The sequence below is a fragment of the Fundulus heteroclitus genome, chromosome 12 (assembly GCF_011125445.2).
Source record: "Fundulus heteroclitus isolate FHET01 chromosome 12, MU-UCD_Fhet_4.1, whole genome shotgun sequence".
In the NCBI taxonomy this organism is placed as follows: Eukaryota; Metazoa; Chordata; class Actinopteri; order Cyprinodontiformes; family Fundulidae; genus Fundulus; species Fundulus heteroclitus.
This window is the reverse complement of record NC_046372.1, coordinates 45,949,891-45,973,921: the sequence shown is the minus strand read 5'-3', so window position 1 is coordinate 45,973,921 and position 24,031 is coordinate 45,949,891. Positions and strand designations below refer to the sequence as shown.

General features: G+C 40.9%; 1 long non-coding RNA gene across 2 annotated transcripts in view; it reads left to right on the top strand.

Annotated features, from left to right (window-relative positions):
• The window catches only part of LOC118565063, an 83,112-nt gene extending 59,095 nt beyond the window's left edge, over nucleotides 1–24,017 (top strand). For both annotated transcript variants that reach the window (XR_004932155.1, XR_004932154.1), the window contains 2 exons: nucleotides 3,903–4,083; nucleotides 23,938–24,017. This is a non-coding gene — a long non-coding RNA (uncharacterized LOC118565063). The remainder of the gene's footprint in view (nucleotides 1–3,902; nucleotides 4,084–23,937) is intronic.
• The last annotated feature ends 14 nt before the right edge of the window (nucleotides 24,018–24,031 follow it).

Here is a 24,031-nt window from a genome sequence, read left to right as displayed (position 1 = left end):
CAGTTAAACACATGAGTCATCTTCGCCTTGTCATAACTTATCATTACAATCATTTATCATTTTGATTGACTCTAACAGATGGCTTAGGGTGATAAAAGTTGATAAATGGAATGTGTCCAATGTAGAAAACACTATGTGTAATCGAAGGAGACATTCTTATGAGTTAGCTTGAGGGTCTTAGTTTCACCTAAGAAATGTCTTCTAATGGATTAGAGGCAACTGGAGCTGAAAGGCAGCCCAGAATGAAGACAGTTACCAGACAGTTCCTGGATCATCTGAAAGTCAGTCCAACTTTCAATGAATGTCACCCTAGATGGCTCCTAGACAGTAGACCTTTTCACAAAATAATGATAAATCCGCAGCCTCTTGTGTGCCACACAGCTCGGTCCTTTCAGAAAGTCTAGAGACTTCAATAAATCAGATACTTGTTTAGGTAAAGAAGCAATAAGGGAAATTTCACCACTAGGTGTGCTGTTGAGCATTGTCTGTAAACCAAAACACATGTGGCAAGCCAGGTCTCTCTACCTCCAAAATCTAAGCACCAACAGTTCTCTGTTTCAGTTTTACTTTTTTTTTTTGTCAAAAACAGAAACGTTCTGAATGTACGCAAGGATCCCAGTGAGCAGCTCACAAGGCCTCTGGGATTCACTGAACAATGCTAACTGTGTTAGCTGGGCACCTGGCTACTCGCCTCACGTTAGATTACCATTGCTGCTCAAACTCCAACAATTCACCCACATGCCACAATTTTAGCATTGCATTGAACGGAATTAACATAGCAGCATAAGTGTAACTAGATTTCAAGCTGTTACTCACCTGTCCGGAGGAGAAAAGCTAGCTCCGAGTCAAACTGGAGCTGCTTCTGCTCTCTAAATGCTCTCCACCCTGGAAATGTGAGGCCAATGTTAATCCTCATTTTATCTCATTCATAATCTGACAACTTCTTTGCCAAAGACCATTGTTGTTTGTGGTAACAATGGGTCCCGATCATCTTTAAGTTAACATTGTGATGGCATTTTATGGGGAGGGAGGGCTAAGCTCTGAGTGGCAGCTGTTCACATGGACATACATGCACATGCCCGGCAGGACCGGCGTGTAAACTACAGACTGGAGAACAACACAGAGATGGTGTGTGACATCATATAATTTTCGATCTAAAAAGATACCCATTAGTTCTTCACATCACAATTTTTTAGTTATTTCTATCTAAAATGATGGAATGTGGCTTATTGCTCCTTTAAAGATAGAGTCTGCAATTCTTCTGGAAGATTTTCTGGAAGTTTCCCCAACAAACTTTATTTCCAGAAGGATTTTATACATCGATGGGATATTAATGTTTGTGTTGTCCGGTCCACTCATTACGACCAAACAGAACTTAAGGTCTTTTTAAATTAGCGCCAAATGTTTACTAGCATAGCACTTTTAGCTTCCCAGGTAACTTTAGTGGTATCCCCAAGTCAACGATTGCTACAGTGCCCCTAGCTTCCCAGAGAAATAATCGCATTTATAAAATCAATTGTCCTAAAGGTTTTTGATTTAACCGAGCAAATCATGTTGTTTTCTCAAATAACGTCTTGTTTAACTCATGGTTTGCATTGTGAGTGGGTTGAAACACATACCAAATGTTGTTCTAAATTCGTTAAGCTAAATTGATCTCATTACATTTTCTTTAAGATGAACTGTAGTTCTCTAACTTGGATCTGCAGTGAACCAGGATTCACTGAATCATTCTGATGATTTTATTGTCCTTTTGTTTGTTTTGTCTGCAGTTTCTTAGCTTCTTTTTATCTTAATTTTGCTTTATAGTTTTAGTTAAGCTTCACTAGCCTAGCAGAGTGGGTTTGTTGATTGAAATATAGTGTTACGTTAAATAAAAAGCATTCTTTAGTGGTGTTCTCTGGATGTTGATACTGGTTACCTTGCTTGTGTGTAACAGTTTTTGTCAGTGACTGTGCCTTACAGAACTATTTATAGCACATTTTGTCACATTAAATCAACAAGCTTAAATTTAGTTATTTGGAATTTGCCTCGGTCTGCACAGTGGAGCAGTGGGTAGTGCTGTTACCTTGCAGCATGAAGGTCTTGGATTTGAGTCCTATCTTGCCTTTGGTCTTTCTGCATGGTTCTTTCTGGGTACTCCGGCTTCCTCCCACAGTCTAAAAACATGATAGTTAGGTTAATTGGCCTCTCTAAATTCTCCTTAAGTGAGAGTGTGTGCATGAATGGTTGTTTGTTCTGTTTGTATCTGTGATAGACTGGCGACATGTCCAGGGTGTACCTCGCCTCTCGCCTATTGACAGCTGGAGATAGGCACCAGCAACCCTCATGACCCCAATAGGGATAAACGTGTTAGAAAATGGATGGATGGATGGAATTTGACAATAGACTAACACAGAGTGGTGTGTAATTATGAGAGGGATAGGAAAGAATTGCAAAGTTCTTGAAACCTTTTATAAATACAAATCTGAAAAGTGTGGCTAAGGTGTGGACAAAATTAGTTACATCAACATTTAATTTACCTTTGGGATAAACATAGTATTTTTGAATCGAATTTCAATTGAACTGAATACAATACATTTCCATTTAGCTCCCCTTTATTCTAAATAAAATCTACTGCAACCAGTTGTCTTCAGGCGTCGTCTAAGCACTAATTAGTGTCCACCCGTGTGATTAAATCTCAGTATAAATGCAGCTGTTCTATAAAGGCTGTTTCATAAAGAGGTTTGTTAAAGAACATCAGTGAACAAAGAATCTCATCAAGCTCAAGAACTCTGACAGAGTATAAAAATAAAGGTTAAATAAGAGGCAGACAGAGTGGCAGCCAAGAGGCCGATGCTAACTCTGGAGGAGCTGCAGGGTTCAACAAATGCAAACGGCATGAACAATTTTTTACAGTGAAAAAATCTATTTGCACATCACCATGAACACACCCTCCCCATGGCTGAAACATGGTGTAACTGTTGGGATGATTTTCCTTAGCAGAGCCAGGGAAGCTGATCAGAGTTAAGGGGGAGACGGCTGAAGGTCGATACTGGAAGGAAAACCTGGTAGAAGCTGAGAAAGACTTGAGACTGGGCAGCGGCTCCCATCCGTGCAGGGCAACAGCACTTTTTTCAGCTTCACAAGGAGGCCCATGCACTATTTTGTGTTGGTCAATGACATGAACAGTACAAGGAGTGTACATGTTTTTTCTAAAGGCATTGTTGGTAACCCTACAGCAAACTTTGCCAAATGCTGCTGACGAGCTTCCACCCACCACACCGACAGCAGGCTTTTATGTTGCGTGTATCACACTAAGTTTTCTAAAATGCACTGCTAAAATTGTAATACAATGCTTTCATATTTGAAGTGTTTTAGTGGTATATCTTTTCAGCGCTTGTGGATTGTTTGCCAGCGATCTGCCTCCTCATCAGTCTAACAAATGGAGGCCTTGTTCACTCCCTGCTTTCAAGTTCTTAAATGCTATGTTAATGCAGAGCCTGCATTCACTTATATCTTGCTTTCCATTGGCTTGCCCGCCGCAATTTGCTGCTAATGGTCCAACCACCACCGCCACCCCATCCCACCCCCTCTGTCATCCACCTCCCCATATCCTCCCCCCCCCCCATTTTCCTCTCCTACTTTCTCTCTCTCTCTCTCTCTGCTTCTCTCTTTCCAGCCTTGAGGCATCCCGTTTCAACTCCTTCGCTTTCAGTCACAATGCTGTGGAGAGGTCTGAATGGGTGGGGTGGGGGTGGCAGAGGGGCATTTAAGAGAGCAGTAGGTGGGAGTGGAGTCTGACTGCAGAGGGTCTTCTGTTTCAGAGAAAGGGAGTTCTCTCGTTCACTCCTTCTCTCTCTCCCTCTCTTTCTCTCTCTCTCTGTCTGTCTGTCTGTCTCTGTCTCTCTCCTCACTGGCTGCAGCACATCAGCTGGCTCTCTAGGTAGACGAGAGTAAACACTCATAGAAAACAGAGGAAAGAGGGAAGATGACAGAGCTGTCAGCGCTCTGAGAGATACGGAGCGGTGGCAACATTTTCTCTGGCTGGCTGAGAAGGCTTTCTGCTTCGGTTTTCCCATCAGTGGAGAGGCTGTTTTGCACAAGGTAAGTCACCTTCCTTACCTGCAGGCAGCTGCTGGGAATGAATGGGCTGTTTATGATTGTATTTTTCATTCAGTCCAATTAGACTTTTAAAACCTCACAACTTTGGTAACTCTCTCCTTGCTTTTTCTGACTGCTTTTGTCAGTTGATACGAATACATTTGATTGGGAAGATGTCACTATATTGAACACATGACAGTGGCGTAATAACTCGTTATTTGCAGGGAATTTTCCGATAGATTGTCAAACGTAAGTTGTCTTATCTGAAAATTCAAAATAGGCTATAAAGTTAACATTTTTACTTGAAAGTGGCTCTGGAGTAGGTTTGATTTATTTTTGGTCTTACTGACTTTCCTAAATGCTTTTCTCTTACATTCACTTAACATGGTAGGTGACGTTGGCTGTAAGAAAATAGTTCTCCTTATATTTATGAGCCAGGACTTCAGAGGCTCTCTTAATTGTGCTCTTTACTGCACTCACCTGGGAGTCATTTATGTGGTGCAGGCAAAACTGTTTGCTCCTTTTTGCTTTACTAAACAAGTGAAAGAACAATGTCACACATCCAGACATGCTAGGCAGCCTATAGTGATCTGCTGATCTACTCTGCTTGCATTGAGGCTGATGCTGAGTTGAGGTCTGGTGGTGCTGCAGAGCAGAGACGGGCTTCAGTCATAGCGTGTGCGTCTAAGCGTGTGCATTTGTGCACGCACGTGTGTGTGTGTGTGTGTGTGTGTGTGTGCGGCTCGCCGCCGAGTGTAGGTCCTGCTGTACAATTTCTGGTAGCCGGCAGACAGCAGTCTGGTGTAACCCGGGAGACAGACAGCTGCTCTGCATTAGAAGCTGCTGGTTTGGTTCCTCTCCCAGATCTCCAGCGTTGCTCACTGCCGGTTGGAAAGTTACACCCTCTCACACACACACACACGGTGACTCTCCATCCCTGTATGCGCTGCACTCCCCCGATCCCCAGGAGTCTGATGGTGGTCTCATGAGGGATGAGGAGGAGACGGTGTCTGACAGATTAGTAAATAAACTGGCATTCACTGACAGGGGTGTTGGTGGCAGATATGCCATTTCTGGACTCTTGCCAGTTGGGTGTTTTTGTGAGAACAAAAAGGCAGTGGTCTGTGGACACAACTGTCAGTGAGATGGGAATAGGCAATGCTAAGTGACAAAACAAAAGAAAGACACTGACATGACAACTCTGTCAGGAGCTTTATTTCCCACTAGTCACTGCCGCCCAGCTGAGGGTATACATTTAGTTAGTGTGATAACTGACACATTTCTATTTCTCCAGCCTATTTATCCTACTTACACCAATAAATAGGTACTGATACTTGCCTCAGACGTCAGAACTAAAGATTTCATATTGATACCCAACAGATTACTGGAAAGACTCACTAGTTGTGAGCTCAGAGACCAGGCTACCCTTAGAACAATAACAGTGACTTTCTTTTGCAGTTTTATGTATGGGAAAGAGTTTATAACGGCAGCTGTGACCATGTTCCAAATGCACCGCAGCCATTTGAGATTCAGAAACCGGGTCAGTAAAGGAAACTCCAAGATTCCAACTCTAAATTCTCATTTCAGGGTGCCCAGTGTGCACATTGCTGCTGAATAGATGAATAAAAGGTGACACTGGTTGAAAACTGAGGACGATGAAACAATGTTACGAAAAACATACTTTTGTAACAAAAAAATTGATTGAAAGGTGATTGGGGGCTAACTCAACCAAAATTCAAGATCTTTATTGTGATAAAATTTGGACACTGCATAGAAGCTAAAAACTTCACTTTTTTATGTATTCTTCATAGCCAATTAAAGACAAAGATGGACAAGTCTTAAATAGCAAGAGGAAACATGTCCGTGGACATCCAGTGCAGGGAGGGTATGTTCTAGCTGGTTTTCCTTCGAATGAAACAGCATTAATGAAAGCTGTAAAAATATCTGAATCTGCCTCGCAGTTTCCATTTTGTCTCCAAACAAACTCACCAAACCAGTGTAACACATGAAAAAAAGAAAATATAGATCATTTCTATTTTGTTCCTTCACTAACAAGTGCAGGGAGTTATGTTTTCTGTTTGTGGTGTCGATATTGTTTTGAAAAGATTGTGCTTGAGAAGTTTTACTTAATGGAGCAGCTCTAAAATCTCTGCATATGTATTTTATTCAGATAAACTTATGTACAAGCATATTGCATTGCTGGCAAAGTTAGCAATACAACAGGAAGGGAGAGAGAAAGATGGAGCCCACCAGGATACCAGGGCAGCTCTTGGTAGATGGTGACTGAATGACACTCACAGATGAACAGATCTGGCTATGGTTTAGTTGTCCTTACAGGAACGTCACAGCTGGGAAGACTCCAGGAAGATTCTCATGTTGGAAAATCATTTTTTTTGAGCGGGGGTGGTGTGTGTGTGTGTGTGTGTGTGTGTGTGTGGGGGGGGGGGTGCATTGGGCTTAGCTATTAAACTATGTCAGGGACAGCAGCAGGACAGGGTAAATGCTAAACCTTTTTACTCCATCATCATACACTGAAATCAGGGACATTTCCGGGACATCTTTTGCCGGGGACAGGTGATCCAACACAGGATCTGTCCCTAGAACTCGGGGACGTCTGGTCAACCTAGCTTATAGCCCAATAGTGGAGCGGCTCATGCCTTAAACATTAATGTTTTTTGTTGCTTTGGCAATGCATATAAGCAGCCTCTGACAATCACACTTGGTAAAACGATGAGTGGGAAAAGCGGCCTTTGTTTGGACAGCTGTCAGCTCCCAGAGCTTGATGCCCTACAAAGCTCTATGAGAGGGCGACTATCTCTGACCCCACTTAGCTCCTTCACTGGTGATCCAGAGCGTACTATAATCATGGGTATTCATGATGACCCATGTCGGCCAGGACTCAGGAGAGATGTTTTGTCTGGACTAAGTCAATGTCATCTTTAATTCAAGCTTTGTTTGCTGCTTCTACTTCTGTCCTATTATCTCGTCTTGTTTTCCTCTTTTGATGCTTTCCATTAATTTTGTTGCTGGGTTTTCTAAAAACTTCAACCACTTTTACCCAATATGTGGGGATATCTTGAACTATATTAATCTGTAATGTTCTTTTCCATGTGTTTGACCATCTGTGGTTAAAAAAATAAATTAAAGAGGTGAATGATGAATATTTTTAGTTTCTAGAGATTCCCTAGATGTACAGTATGTTTAGCCCTATAAAGCCACAGTGGTAATTTGGCCACCACCAATATATTACAGCGCTGGGTCATTGATTTGACTCAGCATCTACAGGTATAGCCTTTCCTCCCAAATATCAGTGTGGCCAAATAACTTAACGTAAATGTTTCTGGAAACAGGGGGAAGCTGGAGCACAAGGAGTGAGTCTCCATATGCACAAGAACTTTTATGTTTTATCAGACAGGTAGACCTGTGTCTTGTAAATGAGATCTTGGATTTTAATGAGACAAGTTGTATAAATAAAGGTTAAATAAACAAGATGGTCATCATGCAAACTTCACAGAGAAAGCCAGGAGCTTCTTACAGGAAGAATAAAAAAAAATGTGCTGCCATGAAACATGGAACTACATTCATATTCCATAAATTAGAATATTAACAAAAAGTCAATGAGTTTCAGTAACCAAACTACACTATACACACACACACACACACACGATAGTGATTAATTACTGACAGACTGGTGTTTTAAAGTCCTTATTTCTGTTAATAATGATTTTTTTTTTCTTTTTTTGAAAACACCACATTTAAGATTAGTATACTACATCAAACCGATAAAAAACACAAATTTTATTACTGAAATGTTGGCTTAATTAATTAAGAATAGTTTGTCAGTCTCTGAAAGTGTCCAGTAACACCAGAAAAAGGTCCTAGATTTGTCACTTTTTTTTGTCACTTTTTTGATCTGATAATTCACAAACCAAAACTCTCACCGAGGTGGCAACACTGGTGTCAATGTGGAACATAGCTAGCACATTTAGCCTGTAAAAGGTTAATGTTATCTTTAGAGAATAAACAGCTGTCTACTATGAGCTAAAATAATTAACACAACCCACTGACATTAGCAACATTTTATCCTCTTGCTAATTTTCCAACAAGCCATCCTGAGGAGTTTCTTGAACGCTCTAGATTTATTGTATACCAATCCAGTATCACTAACATTCACTGATTATATATCTGTTTTCACTGATGACATTCATCATAAGTAACCTATTTCATTTTCTTAAAAAAATCAATATGTATATTATAAACTTCATAAATTACACAGACTGTTTGTTTCCACTTCATCTCTCCTTCCTGCCTTCAGGTTTTGAGTTCAAATAATAAATTGTCAGAGTTGGAAATGATGCCGTTCCCCACAAAAGCCATTACATTCCTTCTATGTGTCTTATTGAGGCCCGCTTAAATGAGTCATCAGTCTGTCTCAAAGACATTCAGAGGTCCAACCATTCCAGATGGTTTCCAATGCTCCCTTGAGTCTAATGTGCCACAGGAAAGCAGTGGAAGCTGGGGGTTCCGGGCCGCCTTTGTTTTGCCTCGCCCGCCATAGGAGTGAGCCAACTGATGAACACATGTGCTAGATTCTTTGCTCTTCTACTCTACAATTCCAGCAATGGCCTCCCGCGCAGGAATGCGGGAGCCATAAAGTTTTTGGACAAGATGGGAACCCTTTGAGAGGGTTGGGCTATTTGAGTAAAATCTTAGAAAGAAAACCTGGGGAAGCCAATGCAGAGTCGACCTCAGAGACCGGGGTCATTAGGCTCATACAAGTGTATGAATGGAAGGCACTCGCAATTTGGACACGCAACATGCTTCAGGCTTTCAGACATACAAGGACAAACAGATGTCCGGGTATCACAGCCAACATGCTGCTATTTGTAGCAGGGAGAAGAAAAAAAAACTGTTTGAATGCTACTAACCAATAAACATCCAGCGTTGGATCTAAAACAGGCAGACTGTGGAAAGGCCTGGAAGCCGCTCTTCATTTTTACTCAACATGGACCCTCCCCCTACCCAGCTTGAACGTTTGAGATGTTTTCTGCAGCTCAAGCATTTGAAATACTTTTTGAAGCCTAATCTCTGACTTACCTGTTAATGCTGTGACTCTTCCCAATACTTTCTCTGCGTCTGACCAGATACGGGGCCAGTAATCAGCAACCACTGGTCATAGAAGAATTTCAGGAATTCCTTTGCTACGTTGTCACGGTGAGACATCAGAATTCAGAATAAAGCATTGTTTAATGAACAGATTTTAACAGATGGAATATGTTCCACTTGTATAGTGCTGTTGTTAAACAATATAATCCTAGAAGTATTTTAGCTGCTCCCACAAATTTGTGAGCATGAAATTGTTCATTGTGGCGTCACGCTGTTGGCACTTTTTTTTTTTTTTTGTAGTTCCAGATCATCAAGGAAATCTATCTGTTTTTAGTTTCTTGCAGTCTATCACTTAATTTGGTATTAAGTTGTGTTTTTTGGCCTCCCCAGAAGTTGTGCTATATTTCTGATTACAGATAAAAGTTGCAATAACCAAAAAAAGAAAAACAAATGCTGGCTGCAGAGTCCAAAGCGTGACCCAGAAAGCTGAGAGAAAGTAACCATCATGGAAACAAAGCTGCACCAACGCTCCTTTGAGACAGCAAGGGGAGCGTGCTCTCACCTTGCAGGTGATTACCTGAGACACGAGGTGTTGCTTTCATAGTAATATATTCGCTCCTTAAAGTAACATGAATCCCACTGTGTAGCATGAGAAAGTCCGCAGCCAGGCAAGTCAGATTCTTACAGTAATTGCAGTGCAGCTTGAGAAGGAGGGGAAGAAAGCTGTAGTTTGGGCTGTTAGAAGCATCTGGAGCAAATGGTGGGTGTATATAGAAGACGGGTGACCGGCGCACAGCATGTTGAAAAGTTCATTAACAACAACTAGTATCCAGCGTCTCCATCCGGAGCCAGTGAAGACAGCAGCACATGATGGGAGGGAGCTGTAAAAAATATTGATGGGTTTCACTGCAGGCCGTCTTGTAACAACCAGTCTAAGATTTCATTTTCTGCTCTTCAGTCCGGTCTCTTTTGTCAACGTTTGTTTTCTTCATATCTTTGTGTCAAAACTGGAAATGGGCTCTGCTTGAAGAAATTGTTTTTTTGGACGACCATCAATCACGTGCGTGCGCTCGGGCTCCGTATCACCCTGGCTTTTTCTTTTAACAGTGCAGGCCTCTGAGCGTTGGCAGGGCGCGCTCGCTATGCATCCAGATAAGTGTTTCTGCCGACATCTCAGATCCAGCCTCTCTATCCACCTTATCAGCCCGCAACACGCAAACCCCGACCATCCCCCCCCGCCCATCTGTGTCATCGGATCCAACGGGGTCGCAGTCGAGAGCTGATGGGCGCAGACTCACTTTGATGATACCGGTCTCTTTTTCATCCATCAAAGCAACGTATTCCACTTTTCAGTCCTTATTAGACAGATAAATCAGGATTTATTTCTGCAACATTAGAACCGCCAACATTCCAATACTCCCCCCCCCCCTGGTGGTTCAGAGAGGGTACTGGGGGTATTAGAGGAGCCCCATCAACATCAAAGATGACATTTAAAGACGGTGCATGTAATTTCTCTGCAATACATTTTTATTGCCTCTTGGTAGAACTAGACTGGGCACTGTTTCCATGTTTATCCTGTATATGTAAAAATACTAATTACACTGTAATCTCTTCTCTCCAAACCCTGGTTGATTGAAATCTTGAACAATGGGAAAACATGTTTTGAATTTCAGATTTTTACTCTCGTTCATGTTCCAGCATCTGGAAAGTCAAGTAAAGCAATTTGTTCTGGGTAAAAAATACGGTGTTATTCTGTTTCTCTCCCAAACTATTAATCATTTTATCAAGAAATTAAGGCTGCAAATTTTTTTTACCTCCATGTTTTAATATTCTTTTTATCTTTGTTACCATGACAACGAAGAAACTATAACCCATTCAATTTAAAGAACGCAATTAATGGCCTCTTCACATTACGTGAGGTTTAAATGATCTTAGATGTCTCGTATTTGAAGGGTTGTGAAAGAAAACCCTTTGAGAAACAGCCGTGAAGAACGAGACACAGATTTAAAAGATCTGTAGAGAGTTGAAACCAGGCTGGAAATAAAAATAAGGTCAAGATGAGCCTAGAGGTAACTAACTCTGTAGATCTTTCTCGTCCAATGTTAACTTTTCTTTTCATAAAACGCACACCTTCCAAAAACACAAAAAAAGGGGTTATTGTCGGTAACCTTCCACTGAGTTGTATTTATTGAGTGACTTTTAACGGGAAACACTTAATCCAACACCGTCTGAATGGTAATAAAAACATATTGTCCTTCAGCCAATAAGCGAAACAAATGTTTTCTTTAAAGTATTGCTAAAGTTACCATTAAAGATTACAAAATCATCATCATTAATGACAACAACGTGCCAAATAACACATCATACAAGTAATCTCTGCAGTTTGTCTCATTGCTTCAGCGCGTTGTAGAGCTGGAAGATCGCTCTGTTGTCACTGGAGTTGATCTGAGGCATGGGGGGACCTGCTGGGCCTAACCTGCGCTGTGGAAAGAGTCCCCCACAACACAGAAAGTGGAAACGTGTCAACGGGAGCACACAGAGAGGACGCCTGTCTGTAGTAAACCAGCTGTGTCCTGGTGTCATGACCCGACCCCATCACTGTCACATAAAACCAAATCCTGCACTCACACTGGGACTCTACCTCCAAATGACTGCATCTCCTCTCCTGTTAACTTAGCAGCTTACACTGATATTATTCTGTCAAAAGGATTCTAGAGCTCAGCTCAATGGAAATGCCTCGCAGCAGGGATAGAAAAACAGCACCTGTCGTGTGAGGTGATAAAAAAATGTAACTTTTCCCGGACACCATCACAACAGTCCCATTGATCTTCCACCGGGCTGCTGACTCGCGCTGCGCGTCTTCCTGGAAATTCATTTCTGTTCTTCGTGATTATAATTCGTAGCCGCACTGCTGTCCTCGGCAACTTTTTATCTTCTCAGACAAAGACTATAGTGGAGATACAAGGAGTCAGATCAATATTCACTTGCTCTCGCCCTGGATGGGCTGTGTGTGGGGAGCTCATGCTTATCAGCACATTCTGCTTTAGATCTGTGGGTTATGAAAGAAGCTGGCACCGGAGAAGCAAGAGTTTACTGATTCTGGACACCGCTCCGATCGCACATGATTTACAGATGTTTTTGCTTTTCTTATCACATGTAAATGTTGTAAATGTCTTTTGTTGATCAAGCGCAAGAAAAAGATACATAAACACAGAATGTAGATTTCAAATGAGAAAAGCTCTCCAAGCCAACCTCTGGCACTATGTGAGAAAGATTCTGGCCCCTAAACCTAATAACTGGTGGCTCTACCAACAACCGCACCGGGGTTGGGTTATAAAACACAGAGTACTGGGTATGAGTGTTCGACATGGCTGCAGAGGAGTTTTGTCGCTGTCTTCTTGGCAGGATTGTTTTAATTGAACAGCACTAGAGGCTCTTTGAGCATAAACAGATCATTTGAGGTCATGCTGCCTTTCAAACAATCACAATCCAAACTCTGACAAGAAAAAATCCAAACCCTCATTTCTTCTTTCTTTTGAGTCCTTTAGATTTGGATTTAATGGTGTCATTGGGGACAACTGTCCAGCAGCTTATCCAAAGTGTGATGTAGATTAAGGTCACAAATTGATGGTCCTACATTCGCCTTCAGAATGTTCTGCTAGAGAGAATAAGCCAACAAATACCATCAGCATTTCAGCATTTGGTCCAAGTCCTAGCTCAGCAGCAAAGAATCCCAAGACCATCACATTGCCACCATGCTTGACTGTTGGTATGATGTTATTTGTCTGAAATGCCGAATGTTGCAGGATCCACACCTTCCAAAAAGTTCTGTTTATGTCTTGTCAGTCCATCGAAGATGTTTTTTGGGGTAAATGTGAAACAGAACTTTGTGTCATTTGTGGTGGGTAGGGTCTTTGGCCTGGGACGCCAGTCTCTTTCTTTTTGTCTTGATTTGTGAATCAAGACTAATCAGTGTGTACTTGGGGTAAGGTCAGTGGGCCAACCGGTCCTGGTTCCCCACCAAGTGGCTTTAATGGCTCTAATTGCGGCTTCCTGGTGTCTCTGTTTCTCATCTGTTCTTGAATTTCTTTAGATTGGGCCAAGTCTAGCTTTTTAAAACCCTTCTACAGCTGTGGTAGTTATCAGGCCTTGGTGTATGCATGCTTTTTATTTAACCACAATGATGAAATAATTCATGATGTACAGTGCAGGGCGAATGATTTTCATGTCGTCCCAGGTTGATTTGGATAGCCTTTCACAATTAATAAAGGAAATCATCATTTCTATGACATCCATTTTTCTTTGGAATGATCTGAAACATTTAAGTGTGACAAGAAGCAAAAAACAGAGGAAATCTGTTAGGGAGCAAATGCTTCTCATTTCACACTCGGCCCATTTCCCTTTCATTTCCCCGTCTCGTTGTCCACGGCGACCACATCTCAAGGTACAGGAAAAGCCGGTCAATAACCCCCTCGTTCAGTCCTCGTACTAGTGACCCAGATCTGGATTCTGTACCGAGATGACAAGCTGAGTTTTTGTCATGGGTGACCTATAAAACTAGGGAAGCTTGATAAGAGAAAGAAGGCGTGCGTCTCCTATTAGACCTGTTTAACATGCAGTCCTGGGACTCCAGTCGTGCTTGTAGTCGTTGAATATTTAGAGCGTTAACACACCAAGCGGGGCATGCTGCCTTATTATTCTGTTTGTTTGTTGTCAAGTTATCGAGTGGATCTGTTTACACTGCTGCTAATACAGACTGATGGGGTAGTGAATAGTTTTTATTTACCCCTAAGATAAAAAGAGCTATACTCAATGTTTAGCTGCTCGGTAGAATACCCAGCCACACACTGCAGAGACTGATAATGGCATCTTTCTTATATTTGAACCAAAGGAAATGGCATTTTACCCCCTGAAGAACTACACAGATAGCGTGTGCTGAATGGTTGCCGAGTGATATTTTTTGTTCTGATTTATCTTAGGCCTGCCATATGGTGGAGGTCTCAGCAAAGGTGCACTACGGTGATGATTAAGTTAGTCAGCATGGGGTCCTGGCTCAGACACAAAGTTCTGACTGCTGTGTATCTCTTCGGGAGGAGCACAGAACGTCTGCTCATCAATCTTTAAGCCAACCGAACGCAAACAGCTTTTTCTTTCCTAAAAAGATGAGTAGGAGGACAGGATATCGCTGCTAATGTCATCATCCCTCCAGACGCGGTTTCCGTTGCAGAAAGCTGGTCCAAATGGAAACCAGATCAACCACTGTATCGCTGCAGATCTTTATGACCCGTCTCTACTGAGAGATTTGCACTGACTGCGCTTTCTAGTTTATATCTATTGTCTTTGGCTCTTGTGTAAATATATATCCATGTGTGACTGACAGATCCAGATGACGACACTGTGAAAGAAGATGAGAAAAAAATAAGAATCAATACCTAAACAAAAGCAGGAACATTTTTTTCCACATGAATAAAAGTACTTCTTGCCCTTTTAATTTGGAAATTTAGCTGTAGATGTGAGCAAACATGTAGCTCAGTACAAGTGTCCCAGTCAGAACCTGTTGTCCCCAATACCGATCATTTAAGAATCGGCAGGTGGAGATAGCAAGTCCTAATTCAATGACTGATTCAAATCAATTCTGTGCATACACGGTAAAATAGCACACAGCAGCCCCTTTTCTAGCCAAATCCCCAGGGTTTGTTTTACCCGGGTAAACGGAAGGCTGTTTCCATTGCTCATTGGGTCTTTCGTTTAAATCAGCATTTTGACGTATTTGGAAGTTACCCAGAAAATGGCACTTAACCTTCTATTCTTAAATGAGTAATTGTATTTAATTCAACATGATACGTTTGTACCTTGTTGCCCTGTGACTGACTGGCGACCTGTCCAGTGTATTCCCCCCAACTCTCACCCAATGGCTGCTGGAAATAAGCGTCCACCACCACCTCCCTGCATGTATAATCATCATGCAGGGATCATGGGTGGACGGATGAACTTTCGTAACTTAACAAAGTAAGAGCTTTTGTTTTTCTTACTGTTTTCTAGACCTCACAAAAGCCCTTTCTGCCTGCTTTTATATATTATTATTTAGTCTTGTAATTTTGTTAGCTGTTTAAAGGATTACTGCCAATACTTTTTTTTGGTTCCCTCTGAGGAATATTTAAAGACAATAACCAGATTTAAAGTTGATTAATTCCTTCCATTATTACTTAAATCTAATTGCTTAATTTGTTAATTTCCACTGGATCTATAAGTAGGAAAAGTAAAAACATTTTTTTTTTTTTTTTTTTTTTACCAACCTGCATCTGCCCAGACAGAGTGGTTGCTTTACAACTACATAATTAATTCAGAATAAATACTAAACACCTATTTTTTTTATTGACACAATAGTCAGGTTAACTCAGATATCTACAGCACAGGAAATGTTTTTAGAAAATTATTTATTTATTTATTAGATTAACAAATAACAAATAATCAGTCTGCAGGTACAAGGAATCTAATTATCAGCATATATTGATATAAAGTGGAAGATGCGTAGACAGTGGAGTATGTAGGGCAGACATGGAGAGGAGTGCTGGAAGCTTTTGGCAGACTGCATCCAAACGTCTCTCCTCCTGCAGAGCTGTCAGCATAAAACCAGATTTACATTTAAATTTACATGAAAAGCTAGTGTTATGTGATGAGCTCCATTTGATCATTACTACCCCATTAGAACATTTCTCTTTCAGAACTGTGGCAAAAAGCTCTGAACATTTCTAAACCAGCATGTTTCAGTACAGGCAACACGTGAAAGCCTAAAAGGTTTAGAAAACAGAGCACCTTTGCTGTATTCTGCTTTGCTTTCCTGTCATCTCACTTTCTCTTCCTCTTTTGTAGTATTAATGAATCACAGACACGTGTCGCCATGTTAAAGAATAGTTTCTTACGTCTCTGTCCTTCATCTGACTTAATTTTTAAAAACTTTTCCAGTGGTGAAATTAGCTAACTTTGAATTGTCTTCCCTCAGTGATAGCATCCACACTGAAGAGTTTTGCAGCAAGAGCAAGCTAGAAACTCTTAGTATGATCCATTAACTGATGGAAAGAACATCAGATATCCGAGTTTGTGATCCACCTGTCCCTTGTCAGGGTTGATGCAAGCTGAAAATATTCCAATTCCTTGATAAATTTCTAATTTAAATACTAAGGCTCTCACCTTTTATAGAAACAGATCAGGGGGATGTAGATGATAACTTGACATTTTCAAAGAAGGGAGATGTTGTGTAGGAAAGGTTGAGGCCAAGGGCTTTTAGCCCCTTTCAGAAGACTCTCTTAAGTCATGGTCTGCACATGCTTACAGCAGCTCTTTGTGTGTTATGTGAACTTATCTGCCGCCATTATGCCTCTGACCTGCAAAAGTGATGGTCAGAGCTGAGTTGGTGAGTATGTGTAAAGTTATAATTATCAGTGCTGATTAGTCTTGCATGTTTCTTATAGGCATGTAACGATAGGAAGATTTATATCAGGATCATTGGGTGCAAAGTTATCAGTGATAATCATATTATGGTTTTGAAAAGAAAAAATCCTCTTCACATTATGTGTTAAATATTTCAAGTGTGCTATAAAAGGCTAAGGATAGGAGTCCAGCAGTAAAAATGTATTGATCAACATAATCATTATGGTCATGGTGGAAATCCTATGAATTCTACAATTAAAACCAATAATTGTCTCACCCCAAGTCGCCCGTTTGATGATGTTGGGCAGAAATCTGTAAGCACATCTTATTGTGGTTGAACTGGCCTAGGGAAAGCAGTGGTGGTGCTAAGAGGTATCTTTGTGGAAATATTACAAGACTGTCTTGTCGAAAAGCTTGTTTCATTTTAGCACATCAGTCTGAAACCTCTGATCTGTCATTGCAGAACAAACGTCAGCGGCGGCAGATGAGTGTAAAACATTTGCTATAAGTGCTGCTTGGTCTAGTCAGATTCATTTCTGAAAGCTTATAAAAATGTGTTTGGTCATCAGATCCTTTCAATTAAATGTGAAAGCTACAACAATTTGTTTCTAATTGCTCTCTCACCATCAGAACCACGATGCATGGTATGTTAGGAAAGTTGTTCGGGTTTGGATGTTAAAAATAGACGTGTTTGATTGGTGCACCTATTTGTTTTAATCCTCTTTAAAACCATAAAATCAATTTACACTCCTGACAGACCCAATTCCTTTTGAAACAGAGCACAACTGAAGCATTCCCAGCCCTCCACTGTGTGGGGTATGAAACTTTAAGTGTTTGCCCAGAATTCAATCACAAAAGGGTTATTTAGATCAGTGGCACCAGATTCATGCGTGCCAGCAGGTTTTCCCTCCAAAATCTCTCGGCAAATCCAACTGTGAGGTGCACTACGGGCTTTGCGGCTGTTTACTAAGCTAACTATGAAACAAAACCAAGTGAGGGAATAACAAAGCAGTAGTCAGACTGTATCAAGTCCATGTCTCTAGTGCCAGCAACCAGCTGCATTAGCATACTGCCAGGGCCACAGGGTGCCTATGAAGGAAGTCCAAACAGAGGGATCAGCTCAGTGTTTCTCAGGGTCACACTCACATTCTCACAATGTGATTGTTCTTCCTCGCATTATAGAGCTGCTGATGGTAGACAGGAGGAGAAAGGAACTAATCAAAATATCCCCTTGGATTCTGTGGAACTTTCTTCTCTTCATCGGTCTCTGAGCGATGCAGGGTTTTGCCAGAGACGGAGACTCTAAGGCAACGCATGCTTCGGTCCCCCTGGGCTGGTTGTTGCACTGCAGTCCATGTGGAGAGCAGCCAGCCTTTGAAAGCGAAAAAGCCAACCGTCGTCCCAGAACTAAAACCTTAGCAGCAACTCAAAGCAATTTTCTGGCTGTTTCTGAGATTTAATCCTGAGTTTGTAACGCTCGGGCTCTGAACTGTGCCGGCATTAACTTGTGTTTGTTACACAGTCTAAGATAGGAAAGGTAATGGTGGACCCCCAAGGCTCCATGATGTAAGGACCTGCTGTGCTGTGTCTACATTGTCTTGCAAAAGAATTGACACCCCTTAAACATTTTCACACCTGGTCACATTACAACCACAGATTCTAATGTGGAATATTTTATTGGGATTTTATATGACATACCAGCATTATGTAATACAATGTGTGCACAATTATTAGACGAGCGTTGTTTCTGATGATTATTTGTAATAATCACTAACCACAGAGTTCTCAGTTAATCCAAAATGTTAGTAAATCTAAAACGAATGTTTAAGAAAGTAAAAGAGAGGTTTTGGCTTTCTTAGGATAATATCTATAAGTGCACAATTATTGGGCAATGATTACTATGCAACTGAATAAAAAACACACATTTCCCATTTGATTAAGTGAGAATTATAAACAATAAAAAATTCCTATAAACATTTTTAAGTTTTTTTTTTAAGTCAGTGATCAAGCCTTCGGTTCATGAGGTCTCAGTTTCTCGATCTGTTGACGATCAACTTTTAGTGCAGCAGCAACCACAGCCTCCCAGACACAGTTCAGAGAGGTGGGCTGTTTCCCCCACTGTCTCCTCCTGTTTAAGAACTGCACACACATTCTCAATTGGGTTCAGGTCAAGGGAGGAAGAGGGCCATGTTTTTTTTTTTTTTTTATCTTTCTGGCTAACAATACAGAGGAGTACTTGGATGCATGTGAAGGAGTATTGCCCTGCATAAAAAAAACATTGTGTTTTTGAAAGATGTAGACTACTTCCTGCAGCATCTTCTAAAACTGGCAGTAGGTGTGGGAGTTGATTTTGAACCCATCCTCAACCCAAAAAGGTCCAACCAGCTCATCTTTAATAATACCAACCCATACCTTCACCCCACCTCCACCTTTCTGCGTCTGATTCGTTATAGCTGTATGTCCCGCCTTAAACCATGATGCTGCAATGTGATTGGCCCAAACTGTTTAGAGCGTGACAAGATGGATTCTCATGTGTTTGTGAATGCACAATTCAGCGAGAATTCAGCTTGCTGGCAAGGTTATCTCTCTGAGAGACTTTTTATTAATTTTCAACGTTTCAGTCAGGCCTAGTCCACGCATAGCCAGTTATCTGGGAAAACAAATACATTTTTCTGTGTTTTGGCCTCTCATCCATACAAAGATTACATTTTACAGTCCTTAAATCTCCAAATTAGAGATTTCTGAAAACTCAGTTTCTTAACTTGCGTGTGTACATGACAAAATGTAGTGTTATGGTCTGATGCAAAACAGCCTATGACAATAAATGCAGTGCTGATGTCAGATGTGCAACCATTTTTATAAACTTGGCAATGCAGTAAAGGAAAACTGAATGCTATCAGAGAAGTGATGTCTTGTGATTAACTGTTTACAACATGTGTCTAAGCAGTGATAAACTGGACAGATCCACAGTTATGAAATCAACGGCCTCTCCCATCGCTACCAACTGAAGTTACCACAGAGCATTTCCTGTCTTCACCTTGGTATTGAGACTTCAAAGTAAAAGCATGCAAAAAACATCAGTTGGTTCAGATTGTTTTTCAAGCCCAGCTGCTCCAATATGTTGAGGTGCAAAGAAGAGTGCTCGCAGGTCAGCTGTTTACACCAACTACCTTCCAATATAGAGGCACAACACTGTTCACTGTCACCATTGATTTGAAGGATCCTGACTGTCTGGCTAGTTTTAGCTTTGTGGTACGCTCCCACCATGTGTTTGGCATGTCTAAAACAACGCTCAATGGTGCATTTGTGTGGATGAATACTTTTGTTAAAACAATCTGCCGTTTTACTCTTTAAAACAATGTGGGGGAGATATTCATTATTAGAAAGTCCTTGCTATGTGTGTACAAGGCCTCAGTTAAATATCTCTTTTAGGCCATTTTGCCCAAAGAAAAAAAGCTGCCAAAGAATTATGCACACTATAGGGTGTTGTCTTGCATAGGCCACGCCCTCCCTCATCACATAGATACACATCTCCCGCTATGCTTAAATCCATTTAACATTCAAGTTTGTCCAGCTTAGAGTTAGAAAACATGCCTAAAATGATAATATGGTCAACATACTCACTTGACGACTAAATGTGCACACAGTGTAGAGGGCAATCCTTGAGGAAAACCTGTTGAGATGTGAGACGGGGGGATTCAACATGACAGCAACCTTAATTATACAGTAAGTGCTGCAGTGGAATGGTTTATAGCACAGTATTGTCATGTGTGAATGGTCTTTTTAAAGTCCTAAATCCAATTAGGGATGCAGAATCTGTAATTCCAAGCTTCTTTTAAGTCCTTCTGTAAGAAACCTTCAACCAATGAACCCCCATTAAAGATCACTTGTCCTTTTAAATCATAGAAGGTAATTAGCTAAGATTGAAGTTGATGTGAACTTTCAACTCATCTAGCTGTGATTTCAAAATCCTGGGGGTGTGGGGTAAAACACATAAACTTCCTCTGTGGGGATTTCTCCTTAGAGAAGGGTGTCCAAAGTGCGTTCCGCGGGCCATTTGCGGCCTCTGTGCAGATTTTGTGTTGGCCGCCAGCACTGTTGCAGATGCAGATGGAAACTTTTGACTTTTTAATTAGGGCTAAATTATTACAGACAAGTTACAATCTTACAATTGAGGGTTAGGTTAAAAGGTTAGGTTAAAAGACAAGACATTTGTCTTTTAATAACAAGGCAAGGCAAGTTTATTCATTAAGGATTTTCCAGTAACAAGACAATTCAAAGTGCTGAAGACAACCTGTAGAGACTACACAATTTGCATGCTCTTTAGTTTCATAGCAAATAATACCACATCTATCCAATTACTTTTACTCAAATGGTAACTTTGGTGCACTAATTGATTTATTGGAATTCATTTATTAAAATTGGCTAAATAAAGGTAGTCTAGTGTTATTTTAATGATCATATTTTGAAGAGCAGGTAAAAAAAACCTTTCACAACAGTTGTTTGGTTATGTTATTTATTCAAATATTTCGGCCCTCGGGTGCTTGTGACTTAAGAATTTCGGCCTACAAACCCAAAAGTTTAGGCACCCTTGCCTTACAGGGTTTCCTCAGGGCTGGGCTCTGCGTCGGGATCCTCATGCTAGCTGAAAATACATTCAGTGCTTCATATACAAGCAAAATTGTGGTGTGCCATCCTCAGTATTGTATTTTGTTCTTTAGAGCTACTGATCAACATATATCTCAGTTTAGATGGATGGTACGATGTCTCGGTTCTGTGTGTCCCCTGAAGCTCTCAGCGCCATTCAAATGGTTGTCAGGCATAAATTAACACATGTAGAACCACCCAACAAAAGGTTTATCTGTGGGTTTTACACGTATCCGACTCAGGGGGGCTAAATAAAATTCCTGCCACACCTTTCCATTTTTTTTTTTTTTTGTAAATTAGTTATAAAACCATGGATTATTTTAATTTAGCTTTACTTTCACTATAATGTTTCAGTCTATCTCATACATTCTTGGTTAAAATATATTTAAGCTTGCAATTCTAATTTTCCAAAATGTTAAGAAACTGTAGCTTCATGAAGGTACTTTTTTTTGCCTATATATTCAAGGAGTAGGGGGTGGTGGGCTGAGTTAATCGCATGAGAAACCAGGATGAAGTGTTAGGGTAACTGAGTCTTCCTGCTGACTGCAGGTTCATGTATGAAGCATGGTGTCATCAGATGCTGAAGAAAAAAAAATCCATCCCTGTCTTCCATTTTGTACTTTAGGCTTAGAATGAACAACACACAGCATACACAGTGTACCTCCTGTCTGCTTAGGAGGACATTTTTAAGCTGGCTGCTGGCAGCTGCTGTTAACCTTTAGAGCTGCCAAGGCACACAGCAGTTTTATTGGGGGTAGAAAATGATCAGAGTCAGCGTCTCTGCAAGGTGGATAAAAAGGGCAATTATGGAAACCCTGCTTTCTCCAGAAAAATAAGGAGGAAACAGGTCTTAGTTTCAGTTCTGACAAGCCATAAGTTGTGTCGACATCAGACTTTTCAATTATGAACGATACTATAGAAACAAGCGTGACCCTCAGCTACTGTGGATGTTGCAGTGTTAGTGAAGGTGAATATTACATTTATTAAAAGGCCAAACAGCTAGAAACAACGTTGCGTATCACTTGTTTAAACCCTATCCCATCCATGCACTGTGTCCAGTAAAAGTATCTCCAGTAAAACGACTTATAAACGACTTATAAACTAATAGAACAAGCCAGATGCCGTGTGAAGCACGGTCCAGGAATGCTCACCAGCCGGGTCGTGGAGTTAACAAGCACTGTGTGCTTTTACAGGAAGCCCACAGATGGTTTAACCACACGTCAACCATAATCTGCCAGTTTGGGCTGTGGCGTGGACCTTAGAGAGCAGCGGAGGCTCCCAGCCTTGCAGGTGTTACCGTGGCTATTTCTGTCCCAGCGACCTGTCTGAACATAGTCAGAAAAGAAAGGCTTTGCATAGAGCCTCGAGGTAACGTGCCACTGCTAAAGTAATTGCTGCTGTCAGTCTTTGAAGGAGTTGAGAGAAGAAATCAGACACTGACATCCACTAAGTGTGTCTCCTCCACTGGGAGCAGAGGAGCTGAATGGGTCAGAGGCTGCAAAGGGACTGGAGGTGTCCCTTCGTTAGGGGCAACAGATGGAGGCTAATTGTTTTTTAGTGGGATATGTTTCACTCCAGCTGTTTATCCTGCTGTGAAACGTACATACGTGATTGAGGACAATGTTGTTAAATGAATCATGAGGGCAAAAACAGAAGAGCAAATATGCAGAACAGTTTGCAGTGTATTTCTATTGCACTGGGGATATTTCATCACTTTTCTTGTTAGAAATATTAGATTTTTTTTTTTAATTGGTTAGATTTCTGCTACGGACCTTGCTTTTAAGCATAGTCCAACAATTTTGAATAGGGTTAAAGTCGAGACTAATCCAAAAGTTTAACACTATTCTGCTTTATCCGCTCCTAAACCAGTTTTGATGTGTTTGGACAATTGTTTCATTGCTCTCGGGCTTGAAAGTCTCACCCTGGCTTTTCTAAACATACTTCCAGAGCTCTGTGAGATTCTTCTGTCATGGTCAGCACCTTCATAGTCCATGTTAATGTTAAACTAACTGCAGTGTGGATAGGGCCATTGGCATTTCTTCATATTCTCCTTTATGTTAGGTTACAGTTTTCATTGTTCTATCTGGACCAATCAACTTTAACCTAAAGGATAATGGTTTTGGGTGGAAAGTTGATATAATTTGGGTTGCCATCCAGGCAATGAGGCCAAACACACTGCAGAACTGGTTTGTGGATATAAAGGGAGCTACAGTTCTGCTGGTAAAATGGGCCTACCTAACCGCTATTGAAAATATATGGATCATGCTTAAGAAACAGGTTTGTGCTAGGACAGTAAACAATTCAAAGGTATTCTGGTCAACTATGCAGTCAGGATTCTGCTGGATCTCTGTTCATAATAACAAAAAGGTTGTGGGTTCTATATATTTTAACTTTTGTGGATTAAAAACAATCTGCAATACATTTAATTTAATTCAACATGTGCACCTAAGTGTTAGTTTTAAGATTCATTGAAGTTGTGTGTTTAATAATCATTTTACCTCAAAACCCAATGGTTCAAATGCATCATTAAAGGCCCAAAAATGAAAGGCATTCATTGCTTTTATGAGTGCATGCAGACTTTTCACCAACAGTGTCACCACTACAAAGTTATCCACTAGTTTAAATGTAATCCATGATCTTAACGTCTACATGTGTTTGTATGTTTTTCTACAGATCCCAAGGCAGGGCACAGCCATCCTTTTGACACCAGACTTTTTTTTCCACTCAGCTGGTACCTTCGCTGAGGCTGAAGTCTCTGGGTGTCATA